This window comes from Acinonyx jubatus, chromosome C2 (genome assembly GCF_027475565.1).
Source record: "Acinonyx jubatus isolate Ajub_Pintada_27869175 chromosome C2, VMU_Ajub_asm_v1.0, whole genome shotgun sequence".
NCBI lineage: Eukaryota > Metazoa > Chordata > Mammalia > Carnivora > Felidae > Acinonyx > Acinonyx jubatus.
In genome coordinates, this window is record NC_069384.1 from 95,506,696 (window position 1) to 95,521,789 (window position 15,094).

A 15,094-nucleotide genomic window follows, 5' to 3' on the forward strand; every position below is an offset into this window, starting at 1 on the left:
TATGTAAGTAATGAATCATTAACTTCTACTCTTGAAATTAATATTACACTACCTGTTAACTCTCTAAAATTGAAATACAAACTTGAGACAAAAACAAAAACAGATGCAGAAAGAGGCACCTGGCTTGCTCAGTCAGAAGATCATGTGATTCTTGATCTCAGGTCATGAGTTGGAAACCTAAGTTGGGTGTAGAAATTACTAAAACAAACAAACAAAATGAAAAACAGATGCAGAAAAAAGCATCTGACAAAATTCTACATCTATTCATGATTAAAACCAACAAAATTAAGAATCCATAGGAATTTCTTCTACTTGATAAGAGCATCTAAGAAAAATTTACACCTATCATCATACTTACTGATGAAAGATTGAAATGTTTCCACCTAATATTGAGAACTATCACTATCACTATTGTACTAAAAGTTCGAGCCAGTTAAGGGAAGGAAAAACAAAAGATAAGATACAAAAATTACAAAGAAAATGATAAACCTTTATTTTTTGGATGTTCAGAAACCTAGAAATTAATAAGGAACTCACAAAATTGCTACTAGAACTAAGAGAGATTAGCAACAATTGAGAATATCAGGATAATAAAAATGTAATTATGTTTCCATATACATGCAAAAAACAAATAGAAATTGAAATTAAATAGTGTTTATAATACCATCAAATACAAAGTACTTAGGTATAAATTTAATAAAATATGGGTAAAATACTCTGTATTTTAAAAAATATAAAGCATGTTTAAAAGACCTAAAAAATGGGGCAATTACACCATGTTTTAGGTTGGGAGACTCAATATTGTTCAAATTGATACAGATTCATCACAATCTAAATTCCAGTGGGTTTTAAAAAAGAAATTGACAAACTAGTTCCAAAGTCCATATGGAAAGTTAAAAGAGGTAGCCTTGCCAAAAGAATGTTGCAAAAGAAAAAAGGGGCACCTGGGTGGCTCAGTCAGTTAAGGGACTGACTTCAGCTTAGGTCATGATCTCACAGTTCGTGAGTTCAAGCCCCACGTCAGGCTCTGTGCTGACAGCTCAGAGCCTGAAGCCTGCTTTGGATTCTCTGTCTCTCTCTCTCTCTCTCTGCCCCTCCCCTGCTCGCACTCTGTCTCTCTCTCTCAAAAATAAATAAACATTAAAAAATTAAAAAAAAAAAGAGAAGAAATTTTAGAGAAGTTACACTATTTGACTTCAAGGCTTACTTATTATAGAACTCTACTACCAAGACAGAATGTATTAATGTAAAAAAATAGACAATAAGCTCAATGGGACAAAATAGAGATTCTAGAAATAGACCTATGTATATATGCCAACTGATTTTGAACAAAGATGTCAAAGTAATTTAATGGAGAAGGGCTAGCCTTTTCAACATACAGTGCCAGAAGACTGGACATCCATATGAAAACAGAAACAAACAAACAAAACATTAACCTCACCCTTTAAGCCACATGTAAAAATTATCCCCAAATGACAATAGATTTATATGTAAAAGCTAATATAAAAATTTCCGGAAGAAAACAGAAGAGAATTCTTGCGACGTTAGAGAAGGCAAAGATTTCTTACGTGGAACACAAAAAGTAGAAACAATAAAAAGTTGATAAATTTGACATCATAAAAATTAAAAACTGCTCTTCAAAAGCCACTATTAGGAAAATGAATAAGCAAGCATTAGGCTGGCAGAAAATCTTCACCATACCTGAGAAAGACTTCTATTTTACAATTCAATAATATGAAAATGAATCCAATTAAAATGGTAAAAGACTGGAGCAGACTTTTTACCAAAAGATATGTAAGTGGCAATAAGTTCATGGAAAAAAATGCCCAAGCTAGATAGTTCTCACGTAAATGAAAATTTAAACCACAAGCAGATACCATTACACATCCACTCACATGACTAAAATGAAGACAATGCCAGGTATTGCTGAGGGTGTGGATATGGAAAACCTGGGACCTCTTACGTTGCTGAGGGGAATGTAAAACTGTAGAACCCACTGAAAAACGTTTATGCAGTTTCTTATAAAGTTAAATATACACTTTCCATATGATGCAGCACAAGCATACCTAGTAATTTAGCTACGAGAAACAAAAATATATGCCCACACAAAGACCTGCCATAACAATGTTATTCTATAACTGGAAATAAAATGTCCCACAGATGATTGTAGTATGTCTGGACAAATTAATAGTAGACAACGATAAAGAATACATTCCTGGTATATGCACCAATGTGGCTAACCCTGAAAAACATTATGGTAAGCAAATGACACCCGAAACAGAGAGTTCGTACTGTATGATTCACTTTGTATAAAGTTTTTTTTTTTTTCAACATTTATTTACTTTTGGGACAGAGAGAGACAGAGCATGAACGGGGGAGGGGCAGAGAGAGAGGGAGACACAGAATCGGAAACAGGCTCCAGGCTCTGAGCCATCAGCCCAGAGCCTGACGCGGGGCTCGAACTCACGGACCGCGAGATCGTGACCTGGCTGAAGTCGGACGCTTAACCGACTGCGCCACCCAGGCGCCCCTATAAAGTTTTAATTCATAATTATAGAAACTGGGTTAGTGGTTGTCTAGGTCTGGGAGTACTATCAAGATTCACTGAGAAGGTACAAGAAAATATTTTTGGGATAATAGAAATGTTTCAAATCTTCATTGCAGAGGTGATTACACAGATGTATATATTTTCAGGGAAAGTCATACACAGGTATACCCTTAAGTGGGTGTATTTTATTGCACGTAAATGATACTTCAAAAAAGCTGATCTTTGAAATAGCTCTCCATTTAATAAGAAAGATATATGCATAAATAATACACTAAATACTCAGATGTTATATCACAGCATGCTCCTAACATGATAGAGGGGATAGTCATTATAGATTTCGGCAGCTATGCCGTTTGATTATCTAATTTTTAAATTATTCTCTTTGAAATTCTCTCCAAAATTTAGATTTACAAAAGTACAGGACCCACAAACCCAGGCTCCAGGTTTATCCCTGCTCCAGTCTGGTCTCTGTGGACACAAGCTCCAGACCCATTCCAGTGTCAGGTTTGGCCCTGAAACCTGGGTCCCCAAGGACCTGGTACATGGGCCCATGGGGAGAAGCTAGATCCCATGGACCCACGTACCAGGCTTACTTGTTCATGGGCTCTGGAAGCAGGCCTTCCTTCCTTTCCCTGCTGAAGCCAATCTATAGCAACTAGAAAAGGTGACTATTTCTTCACATATACAGATATCAATGCAAGGTAACAAAAATCACAAATAATCAGATAAACATAGCACTATCAAAGGAACCAAACAATAACTTACTCTAAGTAAAAGGGGACCTATGACCTGCCTGAAAAAGAATTCAATATAATTGGCTTAAGGAAGCTCAAGAGAACACAGATGGACAACTAAATGACATCAGGAAACTATACATGAAAAAAAAAAAAGTGAAGTTCAATAAGGAAATAGAAATCATAAAAGTAATGAAACAAATTCTGGAGCTGAAGCATATAATGATTGCAATGAAAAATTCAGTAGAGGGTTCAATAGAAGACTCAGTCAAGAAGAAAGAATAAGTGTGCTCAAAGACAGAGAATTTGAAATTCTCTGTTAATAAGATAAACAATTTGGCAAACTCTTAACTAACTAAATAAAAAAAGACACAAGACATATATAAATAAAATGATCAGTGAAACAGAAGACATTCAACTGATTCCACAGAAACAAAGGAGAATAAGGCAATCCTATGATTTTGTGTCAACAAATTAACATTTCTCTAAAGAAGACATAAATGGTAAATAGGTACATGAAAAGTCCTCAACATCACTAATCATCAGGCAAATGTAAATCAAAACCACAACAACATATCACCTGTTAAAATGGCTATTAAAAAAAAAACAAAAAAAAAAACAGGGCACCTGGGTGGCTCAGTTGGGTAAGCACCCGACTTCACAACAGGTCATGATCTCATGGTTCGTGAGTTCAAGCCCCACGTGGGGCTCCATGCTGACAGCTCAGAGCCTGGAGACTCCTTCAGATTCTGTGTCTCCCTCTCTCTCTGCCCCTCCCCTGCTCACACCCTGTCTCTCTCTCAAAAATAAATAAACACTAAAAAATAAATAAATAAAAATAAATTTCAAAAAAACCCACAAAGGTAAAGATAACAAGTGCTGATGAAATGTGGAGAAATGTGGAGAAAAGAGGACACTGGTGCAGAGCTGGTGGGAATGCAAATGGGTACAGCCATCATGGAAAATAATATTGAGGTTCCTCAAGAAATTAAAAATAAAACTACCATATGATCTGGCAATCCCACATCTGGGTATTTTTCCAAAAGAACTGAAATCATCACCTTGTAGAGATAACTATACCTCCATGTTCATTGCAGCATTATTCACAACAGTCAAGATACAGAAACAAACTAAGGGTCTATTAATTGATGGATGAATGAATAAAAAAAATGCAGTATACATAGAGAGAGTGGAATATTATTCGGCCTTAAGAAAAAGAAAGCAAATCCTGCCCTTTGAGACAATACGGATGAACCTGCTAAGTGAAATAAGCCAGATAAAGAAAGACAACTACTAAATGATATCATTCAGGTATAGAATTTTAAACAGCCAAACTCATAGAAGAAAACGGCATATGGTGATTTCCAGGGACTAGAAGGAGGGGGAACACAGGAGGGGATGGTCAAAGGGTACAGAGTTTTAGTTATGTAAGACAAATTCTGAAGGGTTATTACACAACACAGTGCCTCCAGCTACTGTATGTACACTTGTCTTAGTCTATTTGGGCTGCTATAGCAAAATGCCACAGACTAATTTATAAGAATAGAAATATATTTCTCTCAGTTGGAGGCTGGGAAGTTCAAGATCGAGTTGTCAGCATGGCTGCATTCTGGCGAGGGCCCTCTTCTTGATTTACAACTGGGGCCTTCATGCCCTGTCTTCACATTATAGAAGGGGCTAGAGAGCAATGTAGGGTCTCTTTCCTAACAGCAGTAATCGTACTCATTATGGCTCCACCCTCATGATCTGGTCCGTCCCCAAGGCCTACCTCCTAATACCATCACATTAGGCATTAGGATTTCAACATATGGATTTAAGGAAGGGGACAGAAATATTCAGATCATAGCAACACTTACAATTTTCTAAGAAGATAAATCTTATGTTAAATGTTTTTTTTTTCCATACCGCACTAAGTGGTATTAATTATACAGAGGTTGGAGGAAGCTTCAGGAGTGATGGACATGTCTATCTATGGCCTTGGTGATGGTTTGTGTTTACATTCCTAAACTTATCGAGTTGTATACATTAAATGTGTCCAACTTTTTTCTTACATGTCAGCTATACCCCATTACTTAAAAAATGTAGCATTTTGCTGCCACTTTCTTAGACCTGTCACCCTGATGACGACAAAGTCATCTTTGCTGACTAAAGGTGCCTTGGTGTCTGACCTAAGGTTTCACGTCTGCATTAATCAAAATTTTAAAATATTTTATATGTATATTATGAAGGGAATGGCAAGAACACTTCATGGAGGATGCCCAGCCTTCTGGGAAATTGTGCTCTGGGCATCGTTTGTGAGATGAGATGGTATTCTACTTCCACCTGAATGCAGGAAGAGATGTGTTTGAAGAAGGAAACCTGTGAACAACTGCCCGTGGTCTGGAATCAACGCTGGGAAGGAAAGAGGACTCCTCTGAAAGGATTAAATTACAAGTAAGCTGGCTTTTAAAAATTACGACTCCAAGACAGTTGTTTTGACAAGATCATGATGACAGAAAATACTAATCTTTAGCCAGGTTGGGAGCTCTCTTCCTCTCACATAAATCTTTTTTTTTTAAGTTTTTATTTATTTATTTTGAGAGAGAGAGTGCAAGCAGGGGAAGGGCAGAGAGAGAGAGGGAAAGAAAGAATCTCAAACAGGGATCCCAATGTGGGGCTCGAACTCACAAGCTGTGAGATCAGACCTGACCTGAAATCCAGTCTGACACTTAACTGACTGAGCTACCCAAGGAAGCTTCATGTAAGTCTTTTGACATGTGAGGGGAAGATGGCAAATGACATTAACATGAGAAGTAGCGTTGAGAACATACCAGTTTTCTATCCTTACATGATGGTAATAGGCACTTGCACTGGGTTCTTTTCAGTGGGGAACAGAATACAGAGCAGAAATCTCCACTTACCCAGGAATCATATGCCCATTGATCTCATTCTCCAAACTGGTTCTTGTGGCCTTGTTTTTCTCTTCTCCAGATGTGGGTGAAGTCACCAGACCCTTGTTTTGGTTAGCAATGTGCACTATCAGCTCTTATTTCTCCCACAGTCATATTATAAAAATTCAGGGAAATTTAAAAAATACATATTTATCAAGAGAAGGTCAGCAATGCTACTTCTGATGACTCCTACAGTCCTTGCATTAGCCTGCGGGCCGGAAGTATGGGGGAGGGGCAACTCAAGAGCACAGAGATTACATAGCGGTTTGTGAATTAGGCGAATTTAGGTTTGTTCCTGGCTTCTGAGCTTACTAGCTGTGTGATCTTTTGAAGGTCGCGCTATCTTTCTGGTGAGAGTTCTAGTGTCTACCTTATAGTATTTTCTGAGGATTCAAATAAAAACAGTATGCAAAGCACTGACTGTAGTTCCCGGTACACTGCTAATTTATAGCAGCTTTGATTATCATTACAATCTTATTAGGAATGAGGACTCCTGACCTCTAATGCACATGGATAGCTAGAGCAATGACAATACCTTTATTTTTTAAGTTTATCTATTTATTTAGTGGGGGAGGGGCAGAGAAAGAGAGGGAGGGAGAGCGAATCCCACGCAGGCTCTGCGCTGACAGCCTTGAACTCAGGAACTGGGAGATCATGACCCAAGCCAAAGTCAGACCCTTAACTAACTGAGCCACCTAGTCACTCCAGCAATGGAAAATTCTTAACCTTTGTGCCTAAGTTTTCTCTCTAAATCAGGGAATAATGCTTTTCTTATCTGATGGGATCATTGAAAGTATCAAATATAATGGAACTCTAACTGTTGCAACGGGTGACAGATAGTGTGCCCAATTATTTTGCGTCTGTGTTAGGAAGAAGATTGAGAGTCAGGAAAAAGTGAACGTTTTCCTTTTTTTTTTTTTTTTTTTTTTTTAATTGGATGAGACAACAGTTTGGAGAAGAGAATTTGTAATTGCATAACTGGATGGAAAAGTTGGTTAGGACAAAGAAGGTGAGAAACAGGATTCTAATAAAATCAGAATTGAAAATCATGGATTATCATTAAAAGTGTAAACAACATTGAACTCCAGGAAATTATTGCTTAAGACTGCTAGGAAGTGAAACTCAGCTTGGTTCTTTTTTTGGCGTACTCAAACACACACACACACACACACACACACACACACACACACACACACACGACCTTTCTCTCTCTTCTTTTTCTCTCTCTCCCTCTCAATACCAGGTGATTAAGCAGATTTGTTTCTGTCATTTTCAACATGCCACTGCTTCCCAGAACTTGGGAAGGCTTTGAGGGCTAGGGCTCCCTGGTTCTCAAGTGTTCCTCCTTGCATAACTCTGGTTTTTGAAGAGGTGTGCCAGAGGTGAAGTGCACACTATGTCATTTCCAGGATTTATGGGGAACCAAATGCTTGAGTCAGAAGTTGCCAAGTACACATTTCATTTTGATTTAAAAGACAGTTAATGCCTGAAATTGAAAAGAACACAAGTGATTACTAATGGAATAGGTAACAGGAACTAACAATTGAGAAGCAGACCTCTTTTACATGCAGCAGAGGATGCTGATTTGCAATTAGGTGGCTAAAGCAGGCTCCTAATAAAATGAGAAATCGATTTTCTGAATGACAGGATTCTGTGACTGAGCATTGGATCTTCTTTGATGATGAAGAGGCAATGGGGCATTTTGATATGTTGCTGGAAAGATCATTTTCTCTAACTGTACTATAAAGTTCTGTTCATACCCCTGACTTCAATGCCACAATAACTTGGCAAAAAGCTTCAATGGCTCACAAATGGATGCTTATAGAGGCATTTAAATTGTCCAGGCTTCATTGCAGTTTGTAGAAAAAGAAGGGGTTCATGGTTACTGTAAATGTGGACCTTTCCATTGAATAGTGATATATAAGACTGATGACTAATAAACATACCCTACATGGGAAACATTTGAGTGATGACATCTTTTTTCTTTCACCCTTTTAACTAGCCACAATGGCTGGGATTTTACTTAAGAAATATATGGGAAACAGACTAAGCCCCAAGGCAGATCACCCTGGCAGCTGTAGAAAGAGAAGACTATACTTTCCCATGTATGTTATCTGCATTTTTCTATCATTTTAACATCCGCAGGGAGATCAGCTTGGTCCTGTGCATGATGCACATTGAATGCCCATCTGGCAGACAACTTCAGCTTCCGGCCATCAGACAAAAAAGAGACAGACTATGAGGCTACGGTCCTGAGGCCCCCACCACAAATCCTATCGACGCCATTTGGTTTTTTGGACAAAGGTACTCACAGAGGTTCCCAGGAATCCTGGGCACAATTCATTGTTAAGCCACCTTTTTTCCTGTGTCCCCAACAGGGAACATGATGGCATTTCCTTGATCCTCATACAAGATTCATGACAATCAAATGACAAGTTGATTGTAATTTTGTAAAACATAAAGCAAAATGTAAAACATTGTATCATTGTTTAATGCCACTTTGAAACAAAGTAAGTTCTCTATGCCCTCTCCATGTGATTTGTTTTGGCCAGTTACCTCATTTTTGCCTGCAGATATATATTTCTGGGTGCAGAAATATCGTGGTTTGCCATTAGACTCTATCATGTCACTGAGCATGTTCCTACTCCTGTCTACTCTTCTTTCTCTCCTATGTTGCTGAGATTTTCCAAGAGTTTTCTAAATTAGTATATGTAGAACCACACCATTCTTTTTTATTGAGATATAATTTATATGTAACATTGTATTAGTTTTAAGTGCATAACATAATGATATGATATATTGTATACATAAGAGTGATTACCCAAAGAAGTATAGTTAATATCCATCACCTCATATAGCTACAAATGTATTTTTTCTCATGATGAGTACTTTTAAGATCTACTCTCTTAGCAGTTTTCAAATGTAGAGTACACTATTGTTAACTATAGTCACCATGCTATACATCCCCAAGAGTTATTAATCTTATTGCTGGAAGTTTGCACCTTTGACTCTTTTTCCGATTTTCCGCACCTATCACCACCAATCTGTTCTGTTTCTGTGACTTTGTTTGTTTTTTAAGATTACACATATAAGTGAGGTCATACAATATTTGTCTTTCTCTCTGCCTTATTTTACTTAGTATAATGAGCTCAAGGTCCACTCATGTTGTAAAAAATGTAAGGATTTATTTTTATAGTTTAATAATATCCCATTATATATATCATGTGATATATATGATATATATATCATATCTATCTATCTATCAAGAGATAGATAGATAGATAGATATGATGTGTTTTTCAATCTATTCATCCATCAGTAGACATTTAGGTTGTTTTCATGTCTTAGCTATTATAAATAATGCTGCAATAAACATGAAGGTGGAGATATCTCTTCAAGATAATGATTTAATTTCCTTAGGATATATACCCATAAGTGGAATTGTTGAATCATGTGGTAGTGTTATTTTTAATAATTTGAGAAACCTCCATGCTGTTTTCCATAGTGGCTATGTCAATTTACGTTCCCACCAACAGTGCACAAGGGTTGCCTTTTCTCTACATCCTTGCCAACCTTTGTTACCTCTTGTCATTTTAATGACAGCCATTCTAACAGGTATGAGGTGATATCTCATTGCAGTTTTGATTTGAGTTTTCCTGATGATTAGTGATATTGAGCACCTTTTCATTTTCTTTTGGTCATTTGTGCGTCTTCTTTGGAAATATTTATTTAGTTCATCTTCCCATTTTTTAAATGGATTTTTTTTCTACAGGGTTGTAAGAGTTCCTTTTATGTTTTGGGTATCAACCCCCTATCTGGTATATGATTTGCAAATATTTTCTCCCATTCTGTAGATTGCCTTTTCACTTTGTTTATGGTTTCCTTTACTGTATAAGAGTTTTCTAGTTTGATGTAGTTCAATTTCTTTATTTTCGCTTATGTTTCCTTTGCTTTGGGGTCAAATCTAAAAAATCATTGCCAAGATCTATATCAACACTTACCGCCTCATGTTTTCTTTTAGGAGTTCTATGGTTTCAGGTCTTACATTCAAATCTGTCATCAATTTTGAGTTGATTTTTGCCTGTGGGGTAATACAGAGGTCCAGTTTCATTCCTTTACATGTGGCTTTCCAGTTTTCTTACCATCATTTATTGAAAAGACTGTCCTTTCTCTATTGTAGATTCTTAGCTTCTTTGTCATTAATTAGTTGCTCATATATGTGTAGGTTTGTTCCCGGGCTCTCTATTCTGTTCTATTCATCTGTGTGCTTGCTTTTTATGCCAAGACCATACTGTTTTGATTACTATAGCTTTGAAAGATGTTTGCAATCAGGAAGTGTGGTGCCTCCAGCTTTACTCTTTTTTTCTCTCAAGATTGCTTTGGGTATTCAAGATCTCTTATAGTTCCATGCAAATGTTAGGATTGTTTGTTCTATTTCTGTGAAAAGTGTCATTGGCATTTCAAAAGGGATCACACTGAATCTGTAGATTACTTTGGGTAGTATAGAAATTTTAACAAGCTTAATTATTTCAATTCATGAGCATGGAATATCTTTCCATTTATTTTGTGTCTTTTTCAGTTTCTTTCATCAGTGCTTTCTAGTTTTCAGTATATAGATCTTTTCACCTCCTGAGTTAATTTTATTCTTGGGTATTTTATTCTTTTTGATGTAATTATAAATACGTTGTTTTCCTAATTCCTATTTCTGATAGTTTGTTAATGTATAGAATCACAACTGTTTTTTGTATATTGGTTTTGTATTCTGTAACTTTACTGAATTCATTTATTAGTTCTAACAGTTTTGGAGGGATGGAGGAAATTTTTCTATAGTTAATTAAATAACTTGCTTAATCTTATTCCCTTCCATTCTTGAACCTAAATTAGATGAATTTAAGCACATAGGCAAATTATTACAATTTTCTCTTTTCTTTCTGCATCTTGCTTTTCTGCTACTAGAATCTGTCTCTTTAGAATAAAGAGCACATCCCTATATAAGGACTTTCTAGGACACATTATTATTAGGGAATAGGAGGGGAATATTTCTTTGCTCAGATATACACTCCTCTTATAGCAACATGAATATAAAATATTCCCAGATGTCTAGAGTATCTCAAACTCTATGGGCCTCCATATTTTATTTTCATTACATACTATTCAAGGTAGCTGCCAGGGTCCAATCTCCTGAGAATTGAATGGAAGAAAGTGTTGAGGTCAGCAAGACCTAACATGACTAGCAGGTCATTTTTAGGACTAAGTGCAAATCCCATGGTCAACTCAAAGAGTAATACTGTCCCTTTGGTCCTTCCTTTTATCACATTTGTTGCTAAGGCAAACGTGCATTTAGAATCAATATTGAATGTCTAGGATGATGTTGGAAAAAATTATACTTACAAAGTTAAAAGTTCTTGCTCCCTACTCTCCACTCCCCATCGCCATCCTGCCCAACTACATAAACATTAAAATACTATCTAGACATACTTCATCGTGAGCTTTAAGAAGGTCTGTTTCTACTGGCAACCAACTTCCTAAACATCACTGCACACCGATTAGGAAAAAATCAGGATTGATGAAAACACAAAGGTAAGATTTGTTCTAGATGATTTATTCCTCGGTAATTTCTTCCAAGATCCCCCGACCCTCAACACATGCGCGCGCGCGCATGCGCGCGCGCACACACACACACACACACACACACACACACACACACACGCACACCTTTCCCCCTTACATAAATAATGAGTTTTGGAAGTCCTTTAACCTTTTTTTCCTTATAGACATCATTCTAAAGGAATATAGAGACCAGTGTATTCTGTAAGTTTATGTAAGTTTCCAAAAAGGAGTCACTCTGGTGCAGTTTCAACCCTCACTGCAGCAAGTTTCCTTATGGTGAGTGTGACAAAGGGCAGGCTGTGCTGCAAAAATGCCAGCCGTCTCTGTGTTCACAAACCTTCTATCACTCTTCTTGATTTGACATGAAATATTAAACACCAGTTACCAGCAAAAAGTTATTGAACACAGATGTCCACTATCACTTTCAAATTGCTAAAGTCAATTTAGGTTTATATATTTTCTTTGCTTTAGCGTTTGCATGCAACACAAATGTTCTGTGACAGTAATGATTTCACAATATACCCTTTCAATTAGGAAAGCACATCGTATATGTGTTTTCATTTTTAAAATGCCTATTTTTTTTTGTCCGAAAGCTCTGGGTCCCTCACTAAAAATGGGACCTTGGATAGAAAAATAAATAAAAAGAAAGAGCTCCACCTACTGATTCATTTTAAAACCTTTTTCTCTGTTCTGGTTTTGAATTGAAAATGCTCCTGACACAACAGGGATTTTGTGAGCATATAGCTCAAACTGTTTAGTTTTGTGAGCATATAGCTCAAACTGTTTAGTTAAAAATTTTTTTTAAAAAGATACAGGAGGTGCCCCCATGGAAGGGATAGATTAGAAAGGAGCTCTGTCTCTCTAACTGAAAGAGCCTCCCACCCCCAACTTCTCTGTGCCCCTCAGAAGCCCTAATTAATAAGTCTGCTTCAGGTTTAGTGCTCCCTAGGGATATGGGTTAACTGTGGCATTCCCTTTTGCTGGATTTAACAGAATCCCGACGGGTCACACATTTTGCTCCGCTACAATAATTGTATTCATGTCGCTGGCTGCCTTTTCCTTCTGAAGGACTTGGTGGGCCCTCTTTGAAAGGATTTACAGGGCCATGTCTCCCACGGGTGAAACTGGAATTGTTTAGCACCTACCATACTACTCCCCTTGGCTCAACCACTAGACTCAAGTGATTTCAAAGAGGAAGTGAAGAAAAACATCCACTGGGAACCTGGGGGTAATTTAAGGAGGCCAAGAGTAATTACTTGAGGAGGAACCACTGTGCCAGCCTCCTGGGGGCAAGGCTTCAGAGAGGCAGCTGGAACGGTGGCTCTCTGTGATGTCTGCCAGTTCTCACCCTGTTACCTCTGTTGCTGAGAAGCTTCCAGAACCATTTTTAATTCCTGCCATGGAGCTTCTTGGGAGAAGGGCGTGTTCCTATGAGTCTCCCATTGTGTGCCAACCCAAGCAGTTTCCTGGGGACACAGACAGATATGACTTATTGGGGGGATATCCTGGCTACTTTGAAGGGTAATAACATTCTGGATTTTAGGTACCCACGGCTTCCAGCTTGGACCCTGCTTCCTGTACTACAGAATTTCTCTTAAGATGAATAAACACCAGACTGTATTCATCTCATACATTTGAGCCGTGGCTATAGAAAATATTACCAACGGGCAACAAGATGATATCTGGAAACACACAATGGAGTAATTTAGATTAAAGTCTCCTACCTTTGAATCTGTCTGCTCAGTCATGCATTTCTATAGACATGATTAACTAACCATAAGACCCAGGAATTCAAAGCCTGAATAGAAAATGTCTATTCTTCCCCCAAATGAATCACACATCACCTATCACTGCAGAGTTGCCAAACTCTATGGTTTTCTTGTCAAACATAAATTCAATAGCTGACCATATCCAGGGACAGAAATTTCTTATAAATCAAATAACTACATACATTAGAGGGAGATGCAGGGGACCCACTGCCACATTTCAGTCAATCAAAAATATATGTAATGACTGTTTACTGTGTTCAAGGTGCTGTGCTTGGTGTTGTGGGGGTATTTAATGAAATATGACCCAGCGCTAACGCTCAAGCAAGGAAACACCTGTCTCACATTGCTGCTATGAGGATTATATGCAATTACCTAGCACAGTGCCTGGCACATAGTCGGTGAGAGGTAAATGGTCACTGATATCATTACTAGTGATGTAATATAATATTTCAGTAATATTTAATACACAACTGGAAGAGATGTCACATGATAGAGGGGTTCCCAAATGGTTGGCTCAGACACCAATTGTGCTGAGATCAAAAGAAAGGGGAATGCCTGGAGTCTAAAGTGGGTGAGACAGTTTCATGCAGACAGTTTGAGCCTTAATTGCAATTTACCATTTTTGGAAACTCATTAATGTCCAGGCAGTGGAATAATCAATTGACAATTTTATCCCCTTTTTACCTTCACAATCTTTCCACAATGAGATGACATAGATATAATCACCCTCGCTTTACAGATGAAGAAATGAGGTTCAGGGAGGCTAAGTAACATACTTCGTATCACAAAGGCCTGACACTAAAGCCTATGCTTTTTCCTCTTACTCAGATGGTTGCCGTGACTGTTTGAAATGGAAGGAAATGCAGAAACCACGTTGCCCTAATTGATCACCTGACAGGTAAAGAAGCAGAGGTCCAGAGAAGGAAAGAGATTTGTACAAGTTCAAACATCTACTGAGTGACACCGCTGAAATTAGAAACGGAGACTCCGCCTCCAACTTGGTGCCATTTCCAATATTTTTTCCAAATATTTGCCCTAAGTACATAGCACTTTCCATTTTTATTTTTATTTTTTAATTTTTTTTTCAACGTTTATTTATTTTTGGGACAGAGAGAGACAGAGCATGAACGGGGGAGGGGCAGAGAGAGAGGGAGACACAGAATCGGAAACAGGCTCCAGGCTCCGAGCCATCAGCCCAGAGCCCGATGCGGGGCTCGAACCCACGGACCGCGAGATCGTGACCTGGCTGAAGTCGGACGCTTAGCCGACTGCGCCACCCAGGCGCCCCTCCATTTTTATTTTTAAAGTTTATTTACTTATTTTGAGAGGGACGGAGACAGTGTGAGTGGGGGAGGGGTAGAAAGAGGGAGAGAGAGACAATCCCAAGTGAGCTCTGAGCTGCCAGGGCAGAGCCCTACGTGGGGCTCAAACTTATGAAACTGTGAGATCGTGACCTGAGCTGAAACCAAGAGTCACAAGCTTAACCAACTGAGCCACCCAGGT

General features: G+C 38.0%; 1 long non-coding RNA gene across 1 annotated transcript in view; it reads right to left on the minus strand.

Annotated features, from left to right (window-relative positions):
• Positions 1 to 2,317: 2,317 nt before the first annotated feature.
• LOC113599886 (uncharacterized) overlaps positions 2,318 to 15,094 on the minus strand; it is a 42,657-nt gene continuing 29,880 nt past the window's right edge. The window contains exons 4-5 of the long non-coding RNA XR_008297835.1: positions 10,214 to 10,293; positions 2,318 to 7,698 (exon numbers count right to left, since the gene is read on the minus strand). This is a non-coding gene — a long non-coding RNA (uncharacterized LOC113599886). The remainder of the gene's footprint in view (positions 7,699 to 10,213; positions 10,294 to 15,094) is intronic.